Raw genomic sequence first — 24,299 nt, forward strand, 5'->3', positions numbered from 1 at the left:
GTTACCAATAAAACAGTCACCTCATCTTGCAAAAAATGATCCCCTACATTAGACAATTGGCCAAAAATTTAAAAAGCTATAGCTCTCAGAATCTGGAGACACAAAAAAATGTTTTAAAAATGCTATTTTTGTAATAAAGTGAAATAAATATAGGTATCGCCGCGTCCGTAACAACCAGCTCTATAAAAATATAATATGACCTAACCCCTCAGATTAACACCATAACAAATAAATAATAAAAACTGCCCCCCAAAAACTTTTGGGGTCACCTAACATCACATAAAGTGAAAAACCAAACGATCAAAAAGGCGTATGCCCCCCAAAATAGTACTTATCAAACTGTCACCTCATCCTGCAAATAATGAGAACCTACCTAAGACAATCAGCCAGAAAAATAAAAAAGCTATCTCTCTCTGACTATGGAGACACTAAAACATCATTTTTTGGGTTTAAAAAATGGTATTATTGTGTAAAACTTAAATAAATAAGAAAAAGTATACATATTAGGTATTGCCACGTCTGTAACAACCTGCTCTATAAAAATACCACATGACCTAACCCCTCAGGTGAACACTTTAAAAATGAATAAATCAAAACTGCCAAAACAACTAATTTTTTGGTCACCTTGCCCCATAAAGTGTAATATTGAATGATCAAAACAATCATATGTACCCAAAAATGGTACCAATAAAACATCAACTCTTCCTGCAAAAAACGAGCCCCTGCACAAGACGATTGGCGGAAAAATATTCATTCAGAAAATGGAGACACAAAAACATAATTCTTTGTATTATGTAAATCTAAAACAGACAAAGAAAGTAGACATATTTGATATCATTGCGTCCATAACAACCTGCTCTATAAAAATAGCACATGATCTAACCTGTCAGATGAATGTTGTAAAAAACAAAAAATAAAAACTGTGCCAAAACAGCCATTTTTTGGTTACCTTTCCTCACAAAAAACATAATATAGAGTGACCAATTATCATATGTACCCCAAAATAGTACCCATAAAACTGTCACCTTATCCTGTAGTTTCCAAAATAGGGTCACTTTTTGGGAGATTCTACTGTAAGGGTGCATCAGGGTGGCTTCAAATGGGACATGGTGTCTAAAAACCAATCCAGCTAAATCTGCCTTCCAAAAACCATATGGCGTTCCTTTTCTTCTGCGCCCTGCCGTGTGCCCTTTCATCAGTTTACAACCACATGTGGGGTGTTTCTGTAAACCGCAGAATAAGGGTAATAAATATTGAGTTTTGTTCGGCTGTTAACCTTCGATGTGTTAAAGAAAAAAATGGATTCAAATGAAAAATTTGCCCAAAAAGTGAAGTTTAGAAATTTCTTCTCCATTTTCCTTTCATTCTTGTGGAACACCTAAAGGGTGAACAACGTTTGTAAAAGCAGTTTTGAGTAACGTGAGGGGTCATTTATGGGAGGTTTCTACTATGTGGGTTCATTTATGGGAGGTTTCTACTATGTAAGCCCCGCAAAGTGACTTCAGAACTGAAATGGTCCTTAAAAAGTGGGTTTTTTAAATTTTCTTAAGAATTTTAAGAAATGCTTCAAAAATTCTAAGCCTTCTAACGTCCTAAAAAAATAAAATGATATTTACAAAATTATGCCAACATAAAGTATCCATATGGGGAATGTTAAGTAATATTTTATGAGGTATCACTTTCTGTTTTTAAAGCAGAGAAATTGAAATTTAGAAAATTGCTAATTTTGGGGATTTTTTCATAAATAAAGGGGAAATATATTGACTCAAATTTATGACTGTCATGAAGTACAATGTGTCACGAGAAAACAATCTCTGAATGGCTTGGATAAAAAAAGTGTTCGAAAGTTATTACCGCATAAAGTGACACATGTCAGATTTGCACAAAATGGCCTGGGCAGGACGGTGAAAACTGGCCTGGGGTAGAAGAGGTTAAGGCCCATTGTAAAGGGCCTCATAGATCCTGTTTATGACACTGTCCTATTAAGCTGTGTGCCAATGCATTATATAGATGTCCCATTTAGTTCTTTGCACGCCATGTGTATTAGTTTTCATTCAGAAGAAAGGTCTGTTAAAGAGTCAAACATTGCCTTGCAGGTTAGCTGCCTGCAGTAGGTGGCACAAAGGAGGCAGCTTTTTTCTCCTTACTAGTGGGGAAAGTGCTTATTGGTTAACCCTTTAATGACTAGGCCTGAAAAGGCCTTAATGACCAGACACTTTTTAGGGGGGAGTCACATGAGCGTTTCCCTTTCCGTTATAGCATTCTGTTCAAATGCGATTAAAACAGAAAATAACGGAATTGCTATAATGGAAAGTCAAATGGAACATTTTAATCCGTCTGTGACAGAATGTTGGTTTCTGTTTTTTTTTGTCTATTCAACTCTAAAAGGCATTCCATTTTAATCCGTCCTAATAAAGTGTTCCATTTGGCTTTCCATTATACCAATTCTGTTATTTTCCGTTTTAATCTCATTTGAACGGAATGCTATAACAGAAAGGGAAACGTTGCTGTAAATCCCCCCTTAGTGATTTAGCGCACCTGGTGGTTCAAACAGTTGTAACTTTTGTCACTTTTGTCACACATAGGGCTTTTTAAATATATTTCAAACTTTTTATTTATTTATTTTTTATTTAGGGAAACTGCAAAATATATATTTTTTCAAACTATAGCTCCTTATTCTTTAAACATGCAAACTGACATCAAAATAAATTATTCCAATTAGTTCCCTATTTTGTGTCGGTTGTTTTGTGAGATATCATATTTTTTGCTCTATAGGATGCCTTTTTCCCCCCCCAAAGTTGGGGGGAAATGTCAGTGTGTCTAAAGGTCAAATACTAAGGAGAGCGTCCATTATGGAGGTGCTCATTTGTAGTGATGACCAGCATAGGCAATATTCAGTTTTAACGATATTTTGCGAATTTTTGGCCTAATATTCGCAATAAATTAGCAAATTCTAGAATTTGTGATCCCCAGTCATTATTTTCTTGATTGCGAAAATCGGTAATGTAATATGCGCGTATTGCGCGCGCAATATAGACTGGAGAAAATGCACAGTACAGTAATTTCTATCACACTACCTAACACCCTGCACTGCTACACTATATCACTATCTAACCTACACTGACTATGTCCCACTAACTGTCTGTATTATATATATGAGCTAACTAACTATCTAATGTAATTGACTCAGCAAAGTAAATGACTCGGCAAAGCAGAGAGCACAGTAATAAAGTTTCCTGGTCTTCTCCTGCAAGGCTCTGCATGCTGTGCTGTGACCTGCACACAGCATGAGGACATCCCCCCTATGTGACCTCACACTGTGCAGGAGCAGGGTCTCAAGAGCAGGAGTGGTAAGTTGGTTTATTTTTTTCTTTGATCTGAGGTCTGATTCATATGGGGGTGATTAACATGGAGGTCTGATCTGAAGTCTGATTAGTATGGGGGTCATTAACATGGAGGTCTGATCTGGGTGCTTATTAACATGGTGGTCTGAATAGGGGTCTTATTAACATTAAGGGTCTGATTGGTGTTCTGATCTTAGTTCTAATGAAAAATATTTTTTTTTCTTATTTTTCTCCTCTAAAACCTAGTTGCATCTTATGGCAGGTGCATCTTATAAGGTGAAAAATACAGTAATATGTATAGTTTCACTTGATAATGCCGACAGTTTTGGTTGGTGGTTTTTTTATGTGTTTTATTTTTTTATCGCTTTTTTTTTATACATATATTTCTGCCATCAAAGAGGTGGACCCATTAACTTGAATGGGTCTGCAATCGGGTAGATGCAGTGCGGAACGGAACATGTTCTATTTTTTTACGGTGCGGACGGATCACGTACCCATTCAAGTTGAATGGGTCTCGGTCCGTCCTCGCCGCCGCACGGATGTTGCCCGTGCATTGGGGACCGTGGAACGGCAGCACAACGGCCATGTGCATGAGGCCTAAGGCAGAGCTGACCCTCCAGCTCTGCTCTGCTTTGCCCCCAAGACACCCCGCAATCAGCTGATTGACGAGTCCAAACTGCATCGCGCTCCCTATCTGAGGAGAAGGGGTAATAATCCGCTTCTGTCTTCTCCTCGGCTCCCCCGCTGTCACTGACCCGACCTGTTCCTGCTAGAGTGCAGGAGCTGTAATCCAGCGCCGTGCAGCTCTCCAGCCAGAAACACAACGGATCACTCCCTGTGCACACCTGATCTAGAGGAACCTGCTTGCACAAAATCAATTGTCCAAAGTGAAAAAATCTTTTAAAAATTAAAAAAAATTGCTCAGCGTAATATTTTGTGCCCATGTATTGGGACAAGACTCTATACCCTACTTACTATTCGCCTCCGTGTCATTTATTTTCTTACTTTCTATGTTTCTTTCAAAAGTGTTGTGTGTATTGACATATGTAAGCATGTAGTAAAAGAAAGCAGCATATATCCGCTGCTATCAAAGTCAATGTTGCAACACAAACTACCCAGGGATATATGTTATACGTCACATGCAATCATCTTGGCACATGAATCATAAAGGAGATAAATGTCCCTGGGTAAAGCCTGACAGGCGAGAGCATGTCACATTCAGATCTCTTGGTATGAGCTGTGCTTGTCAGTAAAATTAGACAGTGTCAGATATTACTTGGCGGAAGCTTTACTTTTATCAGGAAAACCTTAATACTTAAAATAATTTGTCCCCAGTGTTATTGAAATCTGGCAGGATGTTGCTTTTAGGTTTAGAAACCATACATCTCAGCACCTCCAACTCCACATCAGCATCTTTATTTGAAATGATGTGATGCGCATTGCGACTGTCAATGTGTATTTTGAGATGTATCATTCCTGAAATTGGGGCAACAGCACAAGATGTTACAGGTTTTGGAAACTCACAGTACATAATAAAACTGACCACAGATTTCTCTGAAGAAAGACAAAGTGGAAGTAGGCCTTAAAGATGTAGAACTAAGATTACTCGAAATAGGTCAGGGTACTGTTACCTTTTTTGTTGGTTATAGGCATGTAAGGGGGTGACGAATACTGTCAGAGCACTTAATCACCCCCTTCTAGCAAACCATAAACTTACACTGTAAACTGTGAATTAACTGGCGACTACCATTATGCTATGTTTTGCAATTTTATATTATGTATGTTGTAAAATGTCACACTAAACTATTTAGGTGGGGCAAAAGATTATATGTGAGAGCTAAAATGCATTTTATTGGAGGGACTTTATTTCTGTGGACTGTATCTTTAAAGCGTATCTGAGTAAAAAATAATAATAAAAGGTTTGCATAATGGCTGTGTTTCTTTGTACAATCATAACTGTAACACCGAAAAAAAAACAAGGGGACACACATTACGTATCACATCTTTATTAAATAATGAATAATTACAAACAAATAATAAATAAATTGATTAAATATTGTAGCAATGCAGGTAAGCGCTGCGACAAGCAGCTCACCTGCTGAACCAAAGGCTACCCGATCCCCACAAGCTACAATGGTAAATGAAAGAGTATTAATGAATGTAGCACCCCAAGGTTACTCCAACAGCCAAATCAACTGCCATATATATAATAATCCACCATAGGGCTCAAACAAAGTCCCCAACTGTGGATTCACAAATAAATAATGGCAAGCAAAAAGAGTAATGTTGGAATATCTTGGTAGTCGGCCAGTAAGGAGATCGGACCTCTGGACACCAGGGAGCGCACCCACGTTTCGCTCCTTTTTCTTAATCACTTTTTCAGCCATATTATTCCCTGTTTCAGCTGCACAGCTAGATGCATTTCTCTCACACACAGGGGGTGTCTCTCTTCTGTGGAATCTGCCAACACTGTACTGCCATGATGTCCTTTACCTTACTTTCCACTATGCTTGTTTTCAGCTCTGGAGCTCACAGAACAGATAAGGAGAGGGAATCACACTTGCAGACACACAGAACATTCTTATAAACTCAAAAGCTGTGTAGAAGCAGTTCTTTTATCAGGCTAAGGATCATGCTCCACTAGGTCTGACACGCCCCGATTTCCAATGAGCTGTCTTCTGTATCTCTGTTACTAGGGACGGATCTTGCCTGACATCAGGCAGTGGAGTGCAAATTAGGTGGAAGTGAGACCTTCCCCCCCTAGTGGCCATGACTTTACAGCTTTTTCAGGTGGATATAGGCAGATTTTTTAGAAATTTGACAATTACGCCTATCTCTATTAAATCAAATTGTATGAAAGGGAATCTGTCACCAGTTTTATGCTGCTAGGTACCAGCAGCTCCAGCATATGCCCATGAGTCCCCATATTCATGACTTTACGGCTCTCACCGCCCACCTGCCTTTGATTGACAGTTTTTTTTTCATATGAATTAGAAGCAGGTGGGTGGGGAGACAGCAGCTCATGAATATAGGGACTCGTCCGGTGTGCGCTGGAGCTGTTTAGCACAAGATTTTAGCAAAATGGCTGGGTCAATTTAACAAAGTGACCCAGCATTTTACTAAGGAGATTTGTCATTAGTTTATGTTGCCCTTAGTTAGGACACCATAAAACTGGTGACATTCCCTTTTAAGATTGTAGCGGTAGACAAAAAGCTTATATGAGGTCAGGGGACAGTGCTCCAGACTAAAATAATATCAAGGAGCCATTGGCTCCTAATCTGAAAAATTTAGGAGCCAAATGAATTTTTTAAATACATATAATTATAATAAAAAATAAAAGACTTGTCTTACCTTGTGCAGTTGCCCATATGTCTCTCCTTTGGATTCGTTCTTCTTACAGCCAACAAAAACGTTAAACCTATTTACAGTCCTTAATAGACAACGTATTGCTCCGATTCTGAGTCAGTGTCACTGACTACCAATAAGTCATTGTCACTTGGCCATCCAGAATTATGAGGCCTCCTCTTTCTCTTGGCTCCACACCAGCTTCTCACACAGGGCTCGGGATCAAACAGCTCAAGTGAAGGGCCTTCTGATCTAATTCAGATTAAATCCCCCAGCGTAGAAATATGAAGTAAATTGCGTACCTGTGAATTTATTCTGTTTTGTGCATAAAAGCCTCGTTCACACTGTGCAGCTGATATAGGACGTATAAGCATAATGTTCACCAAATGTAAAAAAAAATTTAGTCGGTGGAGTAAGGCTCTTTCGTCAGGATTACCTCCCACAAATTGGTGTAAGACATGTCTGCCAACTGGCCTTTGATTAAGAATTTTAGCAATATCCACTCACTTTGAATTGCCTCCAAATCACAGTGATTCTTCAACAAGATGGGCTTATACCACTGTATTAGCATGTCAATTTCCTCTTCGGACGTGATGAAGTCTTCAGGCCAAGACACGTGGCAAAAGATAGAAAAACATTGGATGATTTCTGACCCTCCTATGTTATCTTCCTGGTCTTTCCCTATCATCACTCCAAATCTTTTTTCCAGTTCTGTAATTGTTACCTCTACTGGTTTTTTTTATATGTTCTTTAAGGATATCCATAAAACTGGAATGGCTTTCTTTCAGTTAAATATTTTGAAACTGAATGCATGTATGAATGCATGGAACACTTGTGGTTTTGTCCCGCCTTTTAGCAACCGTCGTCTGGGTATGCATTTCTTTACCAGCTATTTTCAGTTTCTCATTTCTTAGTGGCTTTTCTTTAATGCTTTCTATTGTCATAATACAACTTTTAATAGCAGCGACAGCTTGTGGTAATATTAGAGAATATTTCTGAAGACTAAGACTTAACTTTGAGATTTCTCCAAAGAGGTCATGGAGAAAGTGACAAAATCCAACAAACACTATGTTCTCCATTTGTTGTACAATGTGCTTAGCTCTTCCAGATATATCACAGTTTTTGGACGAGGCAGCAAGGTGTTCCATGTGATGATGTACAGCAGAGTACTGTCCTGTTTCATGATCCGAAAAGAGGAAGACTGAGAGTGCACGAAAAATATGAGGTAGCCAGCGCTGGGTCTTCACTGCCACAGGACAGCGGATTTTACAGCCTTAGGGCTTGTTCACACGAACGTATTTTGTGTTCCGCATACGGTCCGTATAAAGAACAATTCATTACAATAGGTCCGCAAAAGATGCGGACAGCACACAGAGTTTGCTCCATTCCGTAGTCCGTTTTGCGGACAAGAAGAGGCATTTCTATAATGGGCCTTCTGTTCCGTTACACAAATTGCGGAAGGCACACGATTTGCGGACCGCAAAAAAACAGCACGGTCGTGTGAACGAACCCTAACTCTGTGCTAATTGCTCTCAATGCCCTTTTACTTTTGGAACTAAAATGATAAGTCTTCCAAACAAGGTCATATACTTTTTGAACCATAGGAAGACACTTTTGCGTGCTCAACATGGCCAGTTCCAGCCTGTGTGGTAAGCAGTGAAATGAGAGTATATACTTTCCTATATTTTGTCTTATCAGTGCACCTTCACCACCTGTCACACCCATATTAACACTCGCTCCATCTGCACCAAAAGCACTGAGCTTATCTTGACACCAATTTGGATTACTTTGGTCTGCACTAGTAAGTATATCTGTTATTGCTTTAAAGTGTGCCTATCATTCCACAAACTTACCTCTATACACCTTTTTTCTCAACGCTCAGCCTTTTCTTCCTATTTATTTCAAACCCATGCATTACAAACACCATTTTCTGAACATGTCTCATTTCATACTTCCCATTACTCCGTCTTCACAATATACAGGTCCTTCTCAAAAAATTAGCATATTGTGATAAAGTTCATTATTTTCTGTAATGTACTGATAAACATTAGACTTTCATATATTTTAGATTCATTACACACCAACTGAAGTAGTTCAAGCCTTTTATTGTTTTAATATTGATGATTTTGGCATACAGCTCATGAAAACCCAAATTTCCTATCTAAAAAAATTAGCATATTTCATCCGACCAATAAAAGAAAAGTGTTTTTAATACAAAAAAAAGTCAACCTTCAAGAAATTATGTTCAGTTATGCACTCAATACTTGGTCGGGAATCCTTTTGCAGAAATGACTGCTTCAATGCGGCGTGGCATGGAGGCAATCAGCCTGTGGCACTGCTGAGGTGTTATGGAGGCCCAGGAAGCTTCGATAGCGGCCTTAAGCTCATCCAGAGTGTTGGGTCTTGCGTCTCTCAAATTTCTCTTCCCAATATCCCACAGATTCTCTATGGGGTTCAGGTCAGGAGAGTTGGAAGGCCAATTGAGCACAGTAATACCATGGTCAGTAAACCATTTACCAGTGGTTTTGGCACTGTGAGCAGGTGCCAGGTTGTGCTGAAAAATGAAATCTTCATCTCCATAAAGCTTTTCAGCAGATGGAACCATGAAGTGCTCCAAAATCTCCTGATAGCTAGCTGCATTGACCCTGCCCTTGATAAAACACAGTGGACCAACACCAGCAGCTGACATGGCACCCCAGACCATCACTGACTGTGGGTACTTGACACTGGACTTCAGGCATTTTGGCATTTCCCTCTCCCCAGTCTTCCTCCAGACTCTGGCACCTTGATTTCCGAATGACATGAAACAGTCCAGTGCTGCTTCTCTGTAGCCCAGGTCAGGCGCTTCTGCCGCTGTTTCTGGTTCAAAAGTGGCTTGACCTGGGGAATGCGGCACCTGTAGCCCTTTTCCTGCACACGCCTGTACATGGTGGCTCTGGATGTTTCTACTCCAGACTCAGTCCACTGCTTCCGCAGGTCCCCCAAGGTCTGGAATCGGTCCTTCTCCACAATCTTCCTCAGGGTCCGGTCACCTCTTCTTATTGTGCAGCGTTTTCTGCCATACTTTTTCCTTCCCACAGACTTCCCACTGAGGTGCCTTGATACAGCACTCTGGGAACAGCCTATTCGTTCAGAAATTTCTTTCTGTGTCTTACCCTCTTGCTTGAGGGTGTCAATGATGGCCTTCTGGACAGCAGTCAGGTCGGCAGTCTTACCCATGATTGCGGTTTTGAGTAATGAACCAGGCTGGGAGTTTTTAAAAGCCTCGGGAATCTTTTGCAGGTGTTTAGAGTTAATTAGTTGATTCAGATGATTAGGTTAATAGCTCGTTTAGAGAACCTTTTCATGATATGCTAATTTTTTGAGATAGGAATTTTGGGTTTTCATGAGCTGTATGCCAAAATCATCAATATTAAAACAATAAAAGGCTTGAACTACTTCAGTTGGTGTGTAATGAATCTAAAATATATGAAAGTCTAATGTTTATCAGTACATTACAGAAAATAATGAACTTTATCACAATATGCTAATTTTTTTAGAAGGACCTGTATACGTTTCTGCTCTAAGGGGGCGGGACTGTAGTGCAGCCATTGCCCATACACAGCGCTCTTGTGACGTTGCCCTCACTTCCCATAATTCTCTGCTGCAACGCATCGGGAGCACACTTATCATCAGGATCCTAGTGAACTTTCTGCAAAATTTTTATAATGGTATGTATATGTTCTGGATCGGCAAACCTATGTGATATGGGCTCGCTTGCTGGTCACACTCAGGACAGGGGACCAGCAGGCTCTCCGGCGCCGTGTGTCAGCATGGGGGCTACATACCAGAGAATGAACAATAAGTTGCAATCCTTCATAACTTGTTCAGGATGGGGCTGAAGTCTCCAAAACCCAGCTCATCATATCTGGTATGATGGGGGCATCGCATGGACACCAGACATGGCGTATCAACTCACCTTCATCTATTTAAAATAAGGATCTCATCTTCCGAGCGTCCTGGACGTGTCTTGTTTGATATGCTAGGACTCGGAACGATGAGATATGAATTATGAAGAAGGTTTGAAGTCTGTAGTTTCCCAGTTGCCCCGGTGAAGATATCTTTTTGATATTTTCATACCTGTTCCCTAGATGGCCAGTGGGCCGGCTGCATGGGTAATAAAGCTCGGCCAGAGGGGCTAAGTGAGAGGTGGGAGGGAAAATCCCCCTCAGGCCTGCCCCTGCAGGAAAGGCATAAAAATTGCAATCCCTGGATATTTGGATGTCACAAAGTGGGAGATCCAATCGAATTGGTTTGTGCAACATTACTCTGCCCAAATGTCCTGGGAGGAAAGGACTTTTACCACGCAACTGCTAAGTATTAGTATTAGAACTTTCTTTGTTTTCTCTTTTTATTTTACAATTGTTTGCCATTTATGTACATCTCTTGTTAATAATTTTTTGTAACCAAGTCTATTTTTAATACATTAAACCTAAAAGTTTGATTGTTTGTCTTGTAACCTTAAGAACCTGCTAGCTCCATGAAGAGTGTGTGTGCAGTCTGAGGCTGTATGTTGTTTTTCCGTGAGGCTTGCTTGCCATTATTCCTATAGAAATTTATTATATTATTAATAAAATTATGTTACCAAAAACGACAGTATCAATGCCCCAGTACATTACAGAAATAGAGGAAAAATAAGTAAAAATTTACATATTTTAAATTTTTATTTAAATGACTTATTTTTTTTTATTTCTTGTGAGGATTTGCTCTGGTAGGCAGGGTTGTTTTCGGTGTAAATCAACACATCCAGGAATTGTAATTTATCAGTTGAATGAACTTTCGTGAACTGCGGTTCCTGATGGATCCCATTAAGATAGTCGTTAAATTCCTGCAATTGTAATATTGTTCCTGTCCAGATGAAGAAGATATCATCTATATATCTCATCCAGCCCCTCACAAATTGGAAGAAGCTGGATGGATATACATATAGATCTTCAAAGAATGCCATGTATATGTTGGCGTAGGCCGGGGCCACATTGGACCCCATTGCGTTTCCTCTGCATTGAACATTGAACTCATCTTTGAACAGGAAGTAATTGCAGGTAAGTACGACTTCTAGGAGGGACAAAATCAGTTGTATCTTGTTAGCTGCTGGAATATATGGACTACACGTTTGCTGCGGAGGGGACGCGATCCTTGCCCTCTGGGGATTGCCCTTCTCCCCAGCAACAATAGACGTCACCGGCGCTTGTGCTCTGGATTGGTGCTGCGGGCAGGAGGCTTTCCCATCACTTGGGTCTGCCCCCCCTCGGCAACACCGGATGTCACGGGCGCCCGATTTTTCTATTGGCTGTTATAGGATCCCTCCCCTTCTGGGAGTCGGGACTCGGCGCACGTGCAGTAGGATACACAGTATGCCAGATTTTGGCGCGCACTCGAATCTGAAGGCAGCACTGGCTCTCACATGAACCCTCCTCCACCAGTAAGTACTATTCTATAGTATACATAGGAAATGTATATATAGTGTTTTTTAGCCTCAGTAGTCACTCTAGGTGTAAGTTGTAGATCATGTGATATAACGTTCACACCCTCCATCAGGGACACCCCCACTGACCCACTATTTAAAGGCACATTACACAACCAGAAATTGTTGAAACGTTGCTATTTGTATGCTGCTGTTATTACTAAAGTAACCGGAATTTTTACCTGAATTAAAGAGTGCTGTGGATTTCTCTATTATTCGTTTTTTGACGTGACCCCCAGCCAGGATCCCATCCACGGGCACCGTTTTACTTTATTTCCATTTGACATATCTTCCCAAATTGAGACCTGGAGTGCTGCTTACCCCATTTTTCATACTAGCAGTTGTAGTTATGCTGAAGCAAGCGGACCTTAGTTTGATCACTTACTAAACTAAAACTTATTTTCTTCTCTTTTGGAAAAATTTTAGGGCTCTTAGAAGGGCTGCTTATAGGTCCTACATTTGTTTTGCTCATGGAAGATTGGGACCACGTCAAAGAATACATGTGCCTTCATTCATCGTTTCACTAATTAGATGTCGTTACCCAGACCCAGATGGACGGTACATAGGTTTTTTCTTTTGGAGTCTAGACTATGATGCCAGTGAAATGGCTCAAGATATCTGAATTAAGTATTTGAGTTGTTGATAAAAATTTGTCCCCATCTACAGCAGAAACCAGACACAATCACTCCTTTTCCCTGTAGTTATTTTAATTTGATTTTACTTCTTTTTTATACCTATATGAAGAACTATTGCCATGCATAGCTGCGTCAATAAAAAAGTTTTTTGCCTTGTGTATCATAGGTGTAATGAGTTCAAGAGGAAGTATCCTTTGTAGATACTTTTGACTTGTTATCGATATATGTCAATCAAAAGCACAAGATGGTGATATATTGGGCAAAAATTGTATCAAAGGGCAATAATGTTGACCCAAGGCTACAGTTGTATATTTCACATCTCTCATTACAATGAATGGGTTTATGCATAATTTGCAGTATAAATGCCACCGTACAGCAATGGCAAAACCACCAAAATAACTTTTCCTTGAGGAGCCTGCATGTAGCAACAGTGCTTTTAGAGCTTGTTATATTCCTTTTTTGGGGGCATTTTATAATTAAAGCTATACAAAGCAGTGGTTGTGTTTGTCTTCTGCTGTCATGACATACCACAGTCATATTTGTTCTGAAATTTTGCCCAAAAAGCGTTTGACTACTCAATATATCAATAAAAAGACAAATAAAAAATTTCCAGATCTCTGGTCTCTTTTCTTTTTATTGAAGAGTGGCATATCACATAAAAATGTTTACCTATTATTGATGTGTATAATTATACATACAAATACTTTTTTATTATAAAAAAATAAAACAAACAACATTACTCATCAACTTTTAAACTTTAAAAAAAAAATTGGGGTAGCCAAATGATATCAACAACAGGAGTATGATTTCGGAAACATAGCTTTAACAAGACATAATGCGACATTCTATGTAAGTCTACTTTCACATTAGCGGCAACTTTGTCCCGCATCCTGTTCATGTGGGTGAACATCCTGCAGGATCAGTGTTGGCTCAGGAACTACGGTCTGGCACTGTTCACTATAATGTTGGTGGGATGGAGGTCCTGCGATAGCAGGAAATACATGCCTATAAGCGGAAGGAATAACACTACAACATTTTGGAGTTTTATTACGGTTGCTTCATGCCATGTTTAACTTGCTGATGTCAGACCTCCGGCCCGCCACCATTATAATGAATGGTGCCGGATGATAGTTTCATAGGCAACAGGGATCATGCTGGATGTTAACCAGTTATAACAGCATACCTGAGAAATATGCCTCTAATGTGAAAGTAGCCTAAAACAGAAATGATTATTTTAGTCTTCTATGTAAAATAGTGTCTGAACAGTAAGTGTGGAAAATCATACATGGCGATTGTCCGTGCAATTTCAATAGAGGTTATAGGCCGATCCTATTCATTTGAGTTCATGGTTTAGAGACAATATCCTGTAAAATGAGTCACATATTAAATCGGCATTACATCTTCAGACTAGGGCTGACGATAGTAGCACACCATTGAGCATATATTACCTCCCTTCATGTATTTTTACACTATGCTCATAGCCATTGGTTGTCCAAATCAATAAAATGTGTTTGCATCCAACAGCCAAATATCAAATAGACGGTGCATGTATATTTTGTTCATAAATACTGTTATTAGTAGATTACACATGTTGCCTGTAGCCAGTTGCTCTTGTTATTATTTTCAATAATGTGTCCACAATTATCTGCATTGCAAGTGGAGAAACTGGAAGGATGTGCTGCAGTGATCCAGAGCCACTTGGACACAACACAAAAGTTAAGATGTGATAATTAATGTGGGATACTGTGGAATCAAATGACTAAATAAATTTGATTTAGCCTACAACCTTTATTTAATTGGCATGTCCTGCATCAAAGGAACCCAAGACACAAATATTATTAAAGCGTAACAGTAATTTATCTTTTTTTTTGTAATGTATAGTGGCATTGATACTGACCATTTTTGTAATATACTTTAATTACTTAAATCGTATATTTGCATTAGAAAAAAGTTCTAAAGTGGCCCATTTTGAGCCTTAGCAACGCTCCTCTGTCTTCTGTTTACATAACTGTGGAGACTTGCTAACACTGACCATGTTACAGAGGAACGTTGCTAAGGCTCAAAATAGGCCACTTTAGAACTATATTTCTAACAGAAAAGTACAATATCAGTAATTAAAGTATATTACTAAAATGGTCAGTATGACTCCCCCTATACATTCCAAAAACAATAAAATAAAATGACTGTTAGATTTTAAAAAGCATGGTTCATGTACTAGATACATCATAGTTACTATGCACTGTATTATTGCTACTACATAAAACAATCAACATTACTACTTAGAAGCAATTGGATACCATATTAACCACTTCAGCCCCGCTAGCTGAAACCCCCTTCATGACCAGAGCACTTTTTACACTTCGGCACTACACTCCTTTCACCGTTTATCGCTCGGTCATGCAACTTACCACCCAAATGAATTTTACCTCCTTTTCTTCTCACTAATGGAGCTTTCATTTGGTGGTATTTTATTGCTGCTGACATTTTTACTTTTTTTGTTATTAATCAAAATGTAACGATTTTTTTGCAAAAAAATGACATTTTTCACTTTCAACTGTAAAACTTTGCAAAAAAAACGACATCCATATATAAATTTTTCGCCAAATTTATTGTTCTACATGTTTTTGATAAAAAAAATGTTTGGGCAAAACAAAAAAATGGTTTGGGTAAAAGTTATAGCGTTTACAAACTATGGTACAAAAATTTGAATTTCCGCTTTTTGAAACAGCTCTGATTTTCTGAGCACCTGTCATGATTCCTGAGGTTCTACAATGCCCAAACAGTAGAAAAACCCCACAAATGACCCCATTTCGGAAAGTAGACACCCTAAGGTATTCGCTGATGGGCATAGTGAGTTCATAGAACTTTTTATTTTTTGTCACAAGTTAGCGGAAAATGATGATGATTTTTTTTTTTTTCTTACAAAGTCTCATATTCCACTAGCTTGCGACAAAAAATAAAAAATTCTAGGAACTCACCATGCCCCTCACAGAATACCTTGGGGTGTCTTCTTTCCAAAATGGGGTCACTTGTGGGGTAGCTATACTGCCCTGGCAATTTAGGGGCCCAAATGTGTGAGAAGAACTTTGCAATCAAAATGTGTAAAAAATGACCGGTGAAATCCGAAAGGTGCACTTTGGAATATGTGCCCCTTTGCCCACCTTGGCAGCAAAAAAGTGTCACACATCTGGTATCGCCGTACTCAGTAGAAGTTGGGGAATGTGTTTTGGGGTGTCATTTTACATATACCCATGCTGGGTGAGAGAAATATCTTGGCAAAAGACAACTTTTCCCATTTTTTTATACAAAGTTGGCATTTGACCAAGATATTTTTCTCACGCAGCATGGGTATATGTAAAATGACACCCCAAAACACATTCCCCAACTTCTCCTGAGTACGGCGATACCAGATGTGTCACACTTTTTTGCTGCCAAGGTGGGCAAAGGGGCACATATTCCAAAGTGCACCTTTCGGATTTTGCAGGCCATTTTTTACACATTTTGATTGCAAGGTACTTCTCACACATTTGGGCCCCTAAATTGCCAGGGCAGTATAACTACACCACAAGTGACCCCATTTTGGAAAGAAGACACCCCAAGGTATTCCGTGAGGGGCACTGCGAGTTCCTAGAATTTATTTATTTTTGTCACAAGTTAGCTGAAAATGATGATTTTTTTTTTTTCTCTTTTTTCCTTACAAAGTCTCATATTCCACTAACTTGCGACAAAAAATAAAAAATTCTAGGAACTCGCCATGCCCCTCACGGAATACCTTGGGGTGTCTTCTTTCCAAAATAGGGGTCACTTGTGGCGTAGTTATACTGCCCTGGCAATTTAGGGGCCCATATGTGTGAGAAGTACTTTGCAATCAAAATCTGTAAAAAATGACCGGTGAAATCCGAAAGGTGCACTTTGGAATATGTGCCCCTTTGCCCACCTTGGCTGCAAAAAAGTGTCACACATCTGGTATCGCCGTACTCAGGAGAAGTTGGGCAATGTGTTTTGGGGTGTCATTTTACATATACCCATGCTGGGTGAGAGAAATATCTTGGCAAAAGACAACTTTTCCCATTTTTTTATACAAAGTTGGCATTTGACCAAGATATTTTTCTCACCCAGCATGGGTATATGTAAAATGACACCCCAAAACACATTCCCCAACTACTCCTGAGTACGGCGATACCAAATGTGTGACACTTTTTTGCAGCCTAGATGCGCAAAGGTGCCCAAATTCCTTTTAGGAGGGCATTTTTAGACATTTGGATCCCAGGCTTCTTCTCACGCTTTAGGGCCCCTAAAAAGCCAGGGCAGTATAAATACCCCACATGTGACCCACATTGGAAAGAAGACACCCCAAGGTATCCAATGAGGGGCCTGGCAAGTTCATAGAATTTTTTTTTTTCGCATAAGTTAGCGGAAATTGATTATTTTTATTTTTTTCTCACAAAGTCTCACTTTCCGCTAACTTAGGACAAAAATTTAAATCTTTCATGGACTCAATATGCCCCTCAGCAAATACCTTGGGGTGTCTTCTTTCCAAAATGGGGTCAGTTGTGGGGTGTTTGTACTGCCCTGGCATTTGAGGGTCTCCGCAATCATTACATGTATGGCCAGCATTAGGAGTTTCTGCTATTCTTCTTATATTGAGCATACAGGTAATGAGATTTTTTTTTCCGTTCAGCCTCTGGGCTGAAAGAAAAAAATTAACGGCACAGATTTCTTCATTCGCATCGATCAATGTGGATGAAAAAATCTCTGCCAAAAAAAAAAAATGGAGGGGAAAGGCGTCTGCCAGGGCATAGGAGCTCCGCCTTACATCCATACGCTCGTATGCCCTGGCAAACCAGATTTCTCCATTCACATCAATCGATGTGGATGAATAAATCATTGCCGGGATTATTATTTTTTTTTTATATATATATATACAAAGTGTTTGCCAAAGCATAGGAACACCGCCTCCTCCTCAGCTCGTATGCCTCGGCAAACATATCTGTCACTGCAGAGGAGAAAATCCCGTCTTGCAGCGCCGCATACACCGACTTGCGTGTAATCTGACAGCAGCGCAATGCTTCTGTCAGAATGCACATCGGTGCTGCAGCTGGTCGATCGGTTGGTCCACCTGGAAGGTAAAAAAACAAAAAAAAAAAAAACAGGCCGCAACGCAATAATTTTATTAACTTTGCAACAGAACATATAAACTTTAACTTTTTTAACTGAACATTAACCTTTTTGCTTACAGGTGTTTTTTTTTTTTTTACCTTTATAGAACAAACCTCTCCTTCCCCATGGGTCAATGTGCAAAGCGCAAATCGCCCAAAGATGTGGCGAAGTGCGTTATGCACTTTGTCCCATGTGAAAGGAGACGTTTGCAGCAGCAGTGAGTGAATGGGCCCTAATAGCCCTGTGTGCCTGTCCTGGTGAGATGATCCCTATGCTAATAGTGTACCTATGAGTGGTACTTCCGGAAACACTCTCCAAAGCATAGGGCAGGGTGGTCAGGACAGTCAGGACAGAAATAGCGGGTGTCACGCCTTATTCCACTCCTGCTACAGACACGACATCTTTTTCGGGGTGACGGTTGGGTTGAGGTACCAGGAACGACATTGGGGAAATGTCGCTCGTGTAGACGGCTAACTACACTGGTGGATGGGGCCACGGAACCTCCTGGGTACAGGAGGTTCTCGATGATCTCTTCCTGAAATTTGAGGAAGGATCCAGTTCTCCCAGCCTTACTGTAGAGAACAAAACTATTGTACAGAGCCAATTGAATTAAATATACAGACACCTTCTTATACCAGCGTCTGGTTCTGCGGGAAACTAAATACGGAGACAACATCTGGTCATTGAAGTCCACCCCTCCCATGTGAAGGTTATAGTCGTGGACTGAGAGGGGCTTTTCAATGACACGGGTTGCTCGCTCAATTTGTATTGTCGTGTCTGCGTGAATGGAGGAGAGCATGTAAACGTCACACTTGTCTCTCCATTTCACCGCGAGCAGTTCTTCGTTACACAGTGCGGCCCTCTGCCCCCTTGCAAGACAGGTGGTAACGAGCCGTTGGGGGAAGCCCGCGCGACTAGTTCGCGTGGTACCACAGGCGCCAATCCGTTCTAGAAACAAATGCCTAAAGAGGGCCACACTTGTGTAAAAATTGTCCACATAAAGATGGTACCCCTTGCCGAATAAGGGTGACACCAAGTCCCAAACTGTCTTCCCACTGCTCCCCAGGTAGTCAGGGCAACCGACCGGCTCCAGGGTCTGATCTTTTCCCTCATAGATCCGAAATTTGTGGGTATAGCCTGTGGCCCTTTCACAGAGCTTATACAATTTGACCCCATACCGGGCGCGCTTGCTTGGGATGTATTGTTTGAAGCCAAGGCGCCCGGTAAAATGTATCAGGGACTCGTCTACGAAGATGTTTTGCTCTGGGGTATACAAATCTGCAAATTTCTGGTTGAAATGGTCTATGAGGGGCCGAATTTTGTGGAGCCGGTCAAAAGCAGGGTGGCCCCTGGGACGGGAGGCGGTGTTGTCACTAAAGTGCAGGAAACGCAGGATGGCCTCAAAACGTGCCCTGGACATAGCAGCAGAGAACATGGGCATGTGATGAATCGGGTTCGTGGACCAATATGACCGCAATTCATGCTTTTTTGTCAGGCCCATGTTGAGGAGGAGGCCCAGAAAAGTTTTAAGTTCGGAAACTTGGACTGGTTTCCACCGGAAAGGCTGGGCATAAAAGCTTCCCGGGTTAGCGGTGATAAATTGTGTGGCATACCTGTTTGTTTCGGCCACAACTATGTCTAAAAGCTCCGCAGTCAAGAACAGCTCAAAAAATCCCAGGGCCGAACCGATCTGAGCTGTCTCAACCCGAACTCCAGACTGGGCAGTGAAAGGGAAAACTACAGGTGCGGCTGAAGTTGGGGACTGCCAATCAGGGTTTGCCAGCACCTCTGGGATTCTAGGGGCTCTACGGGCACGTCTTTGCGGTGGCTGCGACGGGGTCACTACTGCACGTGCCACCGTACCAGCTTCAACTGCCCTTCTGGTGCTCGCTACTTCACCAGGTTGTACGGCAGTGCTGGTACTAGGTCCAGGGAGGGCTGGGCTGCTGTGGTATGCCTCACCGCATAATCCGACAGCACCAGCCCCACTCTGCTGCTCTTGAAGCGGATCCTGCGCAACCTGTGGTCTAGCGACACGGGGCCGGGTACGCCTGGTGGTATCAGGGACCTCAGCCTCCTCGTCCGAACTTTGGGTCAGAGAGCCACTGCTTTCTACAGGTTCGTATTCTGACCCGCTGGATTCATCAGATGATGGTTCCCACTCCTCATCCGACTGGGTCAGAAGCCTGTAGGCCTCTTCAGAGGAATACCCCCTGTTAGACATGTGGGCAACTAAATTTAGGGGTATTCCCTGAGACTACCCAAGAAAAAAAAAGCAAGCCTGTCTTACAAAGGGGAGGCTAGCGAAGTACCGGAGGCCGCTGCGGTTGATAAAAAATATCAAAACTGATTTTTTTTTATCGCCGCAGTGCGTGTAAAGTGAATGTGCAGTGATCAAAAAAAAATTTTTTTTTGTCACTGCGGTGGGGCGGGTGTGGGTGAACGCACGTGTGGGCGACCGATCAGGCCTGATCGGGCAAACACTGCGTTTTGGGTGGAGGGCGAACTAAAGTGACACTAGTACTATTATAGATCTGACCGTGATCAGTTTTGATCACTTCCAGATACTATAAAAGTACAAATGCTGATTAGCGATACGCTAATCAGCGAATAACGGACTGCGGTGCGGTGGGCTGGGCGCTAACTGATCGCTAACTACCTAACCAAGGGACCTAAACTATACCTAAAACCTAACGGTCAATACCAGTGAAAAAAAAAAGTGACAGTTTACACTGATCACTTTTTTCCTTTCACTAGTGATTGACAAAGGGGTGATCAAAGGGTTAATTGGGGTTCAGGGGGGTGATCTGGGGCTAAAGTGTAGTGTTTGGTGTACTCACTGTGTAGCCTGCTCCTCTGCTGGATCCAACCGACGAAAAGAACCAGCAGAGGAGCAGGCAGCCATATAACAGATCATATTTACTAATATGATCTGCTATCTGGCGCTCTGATTGTTTTTTTTGAAAATCATCAGCTTGCCAGCCGCGATCATTGGCTGGCAAGCTGATGACGAAATGGTCCTCTTTGAAATGCCGGCCCGAACTGCGCATGCGCGGGCAGCATAAAGCGTCATCTCGCGTCTCGCGAGATGACGCGTATATGCGTCGTTGTGCGCAGCGCTGCCGCCTCCGGACCGCACATCTGCGTTAGGCGGTCCGGAGGCGGTTAATTAACATAATTCTTCCTATAATATATAATTTTTTATTTATTTATTTTTTTCACTTCCCATCCAATCTGATAGCTTGAGTTTCATGTTGTCGGACTAAAGTCTTACACATACCAAAAGGCAATTTGGCTCATACTACCAATAGTAGTATATGGCATTTATTTGTCAAAATAAATTACATAAACACATTGGTAACCTGATCAAACAATTCAATTTATGAATAAAAATAAAAATAAAACATGAATTGCAAACTAAGAGCAATTGAGAAAGTTAAAAGGGTCAGTCTCACTTCAGCAAGTGGAATATATTTTGTTGAGAAAGCTAATGCCAGCCACTTACTAATGTATTGTGATTGTCCTTTTCTGGCTGGATATATTTTTCCTTTACATTATACACTGCCAGTTTCCATAGTTACAACCAGCCGGTAATCCATCAGTGGCGGTCGCGCCTGCACACTACAGTAAAAAGCAACAGACCATGTCCCTCATGTGGTCTCGGCCACCATTGAGGCTGGCACTTTCTACTATAGTGTGCAGGCACGACCACCACTCATAGATTACAGGTTGGTCGTACCTATGGAAACTAGCAGTGTATAATGTGATGGAAAAATGAATTCAGACAGAAATGGAAGCAATAAGGTCAATCACAATACATTAGTAAGTGGCTGTTATTAGCTTTCTCAACAAAATACATGCCACTTGCTGAAGTGAGACCGACCCTTTATACAAAGTACATGTAGTAGTCATGTTGAAGTGGGAGATGCAATACATAAAGTGCTAGTGTACGAAGGACTGCACTAGCACTTGATTTTAACTATATATTATTATTTTTAACACTATTAATTGCCTGTTATTTTATTTTGATGTAAATATATCAAATTGTCCAGTTCGGTTTAATAGGCGTTGATTTTCATAACCTAGATTAAAAAATACCATATACTTCTATTGGTTGTCTGATTTGTTTACATATTGGTTAGAATGACCTTGTATGGGATAGAAGTTTCAGTTGTTTAAATATTATAAGCAGAGTCCCTCAACCGCAATGAAACTGTAAAACATATACCTATACCTATTATAAAACTGTACTTAGTTATAGGTCAAGTTAACCATTCTAGTGAAAAGATTGGCAAATGAAGATGGAGTTCAAATAACTATTTGAACCTTGATGTATGCTGTGCAATGAGATTTTCTTTGATAGGCCTATCCGCAACAGCAATATTTTCTGGAAGGGATTTTTTGCTTGAGTTCCAAGTCCAGTCTTGATGTCCAGTGGCCATTTCGACTGCCTCTTTGATCAGTTCAATAAGGAAGTCTTAATTAGAACTGTTATGTATTGCCCTGAGAAACCATGCTTTACGGGCCTTGGAATACTGCATCTTATACCTGGGACTGCCTACTGGAGACCTGTGTTGAGTAGATTCTGTGACAACTAAATGGACTTTCTCGCAATTGTGATTGTGATCCATAGAGGCTAACTGGGTTCGTGCTACCATGCCGTCCATAAAAAAATGCTGCCTTTTAGTGCGATATTTTAGAATTGCACTATGAAAGACTTCTAAGTCTCCGATATGGCAAAAATTTGATATTTTCTTTACGTCATTCAGTAAACGCTTGTTTTGAACAATCTTATGTAGAGCATCATAAGCAGCACTGTCCTTGCGCAACCATATTCTTCTGGCTGAAACATCTTCGTCCAGATCAGCATGCTGGCATTTTTTATAGTTACTGTTCTCATCTTCCCATAAGTGCACATTTATCACATGATATGGAAGAGAGTTCCATTTGGTTATTAGTACATCCTCATCTTCCTTACATGTGCTTGCGCGCCACCAGATATGATTTTTTCGTTTGTGGCTAGCAGCCATAATTTTCCCCCCCACACTTTTGGCAAGGTGCCACACGTCGAAATCATGAATCGTTCCCTGGAATTTCTCACGTATCATTTTTCTTATAGCAGAATGTCTATAGGTGCATATGAAGTTTATGTTCATGTGGTGCTCCTGTAGAAATTGTAGAGCTTTTCGGCAACTTTCTCAAGTCCAACTGAGGTGGTACCTTGTCCGACTTGCTGGATATTGAAATTGAGTATCTTACCACTATTGACATCTAACAGGCTGTATACACAATATTTGGCATTGTGACCCGGAGAGTCGCATTGTCCATCCCCCGCCAAACATAATGGGATTGCAGAATGTTTGACTGTTGTTCTATCCATTTGAAGTCGATGGTTGGATACACATACGGATTTTGGTGTCTGTAGAAAGTAGCTAGAGCTATAAAATGTATTCCTGCGAGGTGAAAAAACTGTCGTATTTTCACATAAGTATTTCCACTGGCTAAAACTGCAGCGGATAAAATAATATTGCCAACAGGTTTCCGACCAATTTTGGAATGACGGTGAAAAATCTGCCTAAAGTGTTTATTTGTACATTCGCCATACACTGAAATGAAACTATGTGTTTTAAACAATTCTCTTTAAAGGCATGTTGCAATTACCACGATGTTTGCAGGGCACATGAAGTACGAGTTGATCTAGAAAGGATTTAAATATTATGAATTTGCTCTCGGTCACAGGGTTATTTTTTCTGGAAGATTCCTTATTAGGGGAGTATTCTAACAGTAAGGCTCCATTCACACGTCCGTTATAACACTCCGTTTCCGTTCCGTTTTAAATCTGAACGTTTTTTCGGATCCATTAATTTCAATTGCCTCAGCAAAAATGCGGACACCATTCATAGTGCTGTCCGAATCACTGAATCCGTTCCGTTTTCCTATTTTCGAGTATGCGGATCCTGAAAAAAAATGAAGCTTGTCCTACTTTCTGTCAGTTTTTCTGGTCCGTTGTCCATTCAAGTCATTGGATCCGCATAAAAACTGATGACATGCACAAAACCATCCGAATGTCATCAGTTTTTTAACTGATCAGTTGACAGGAAACAAAAAAAAAAATAATTAAGTCCAGCCCTCAGTGCCTGTGGTGAGAGAAGTTCAGGTCATCTTCTGCTCTCCTGCAAAATGGCATATGAAGTGGACCGATTGATCACTATGATCCAGGTACATTATCCAAGTCTTCAGACATGACGATCGGTGAGATAACTGTAGAAAACTAAGCTAGCAAGGCAGAGATTTCTTACACAGCTCCTACTA

This window comes from Bufo gargarizans, chromosome 5 (assembly GCF_014858855.1).
Source record: "Bufo gargarizans isolate SCDJY-AF-19 chromosome 5, ASM1485885v1, whole genome shotgun sequence".
Classification (NCBI taxonomy): domain Eukaryota; kingdom Metazoa; phylum Chordata; class Amphibia; order Anura; family Bufonidae; genus Bufo; species Bufo gargarizans.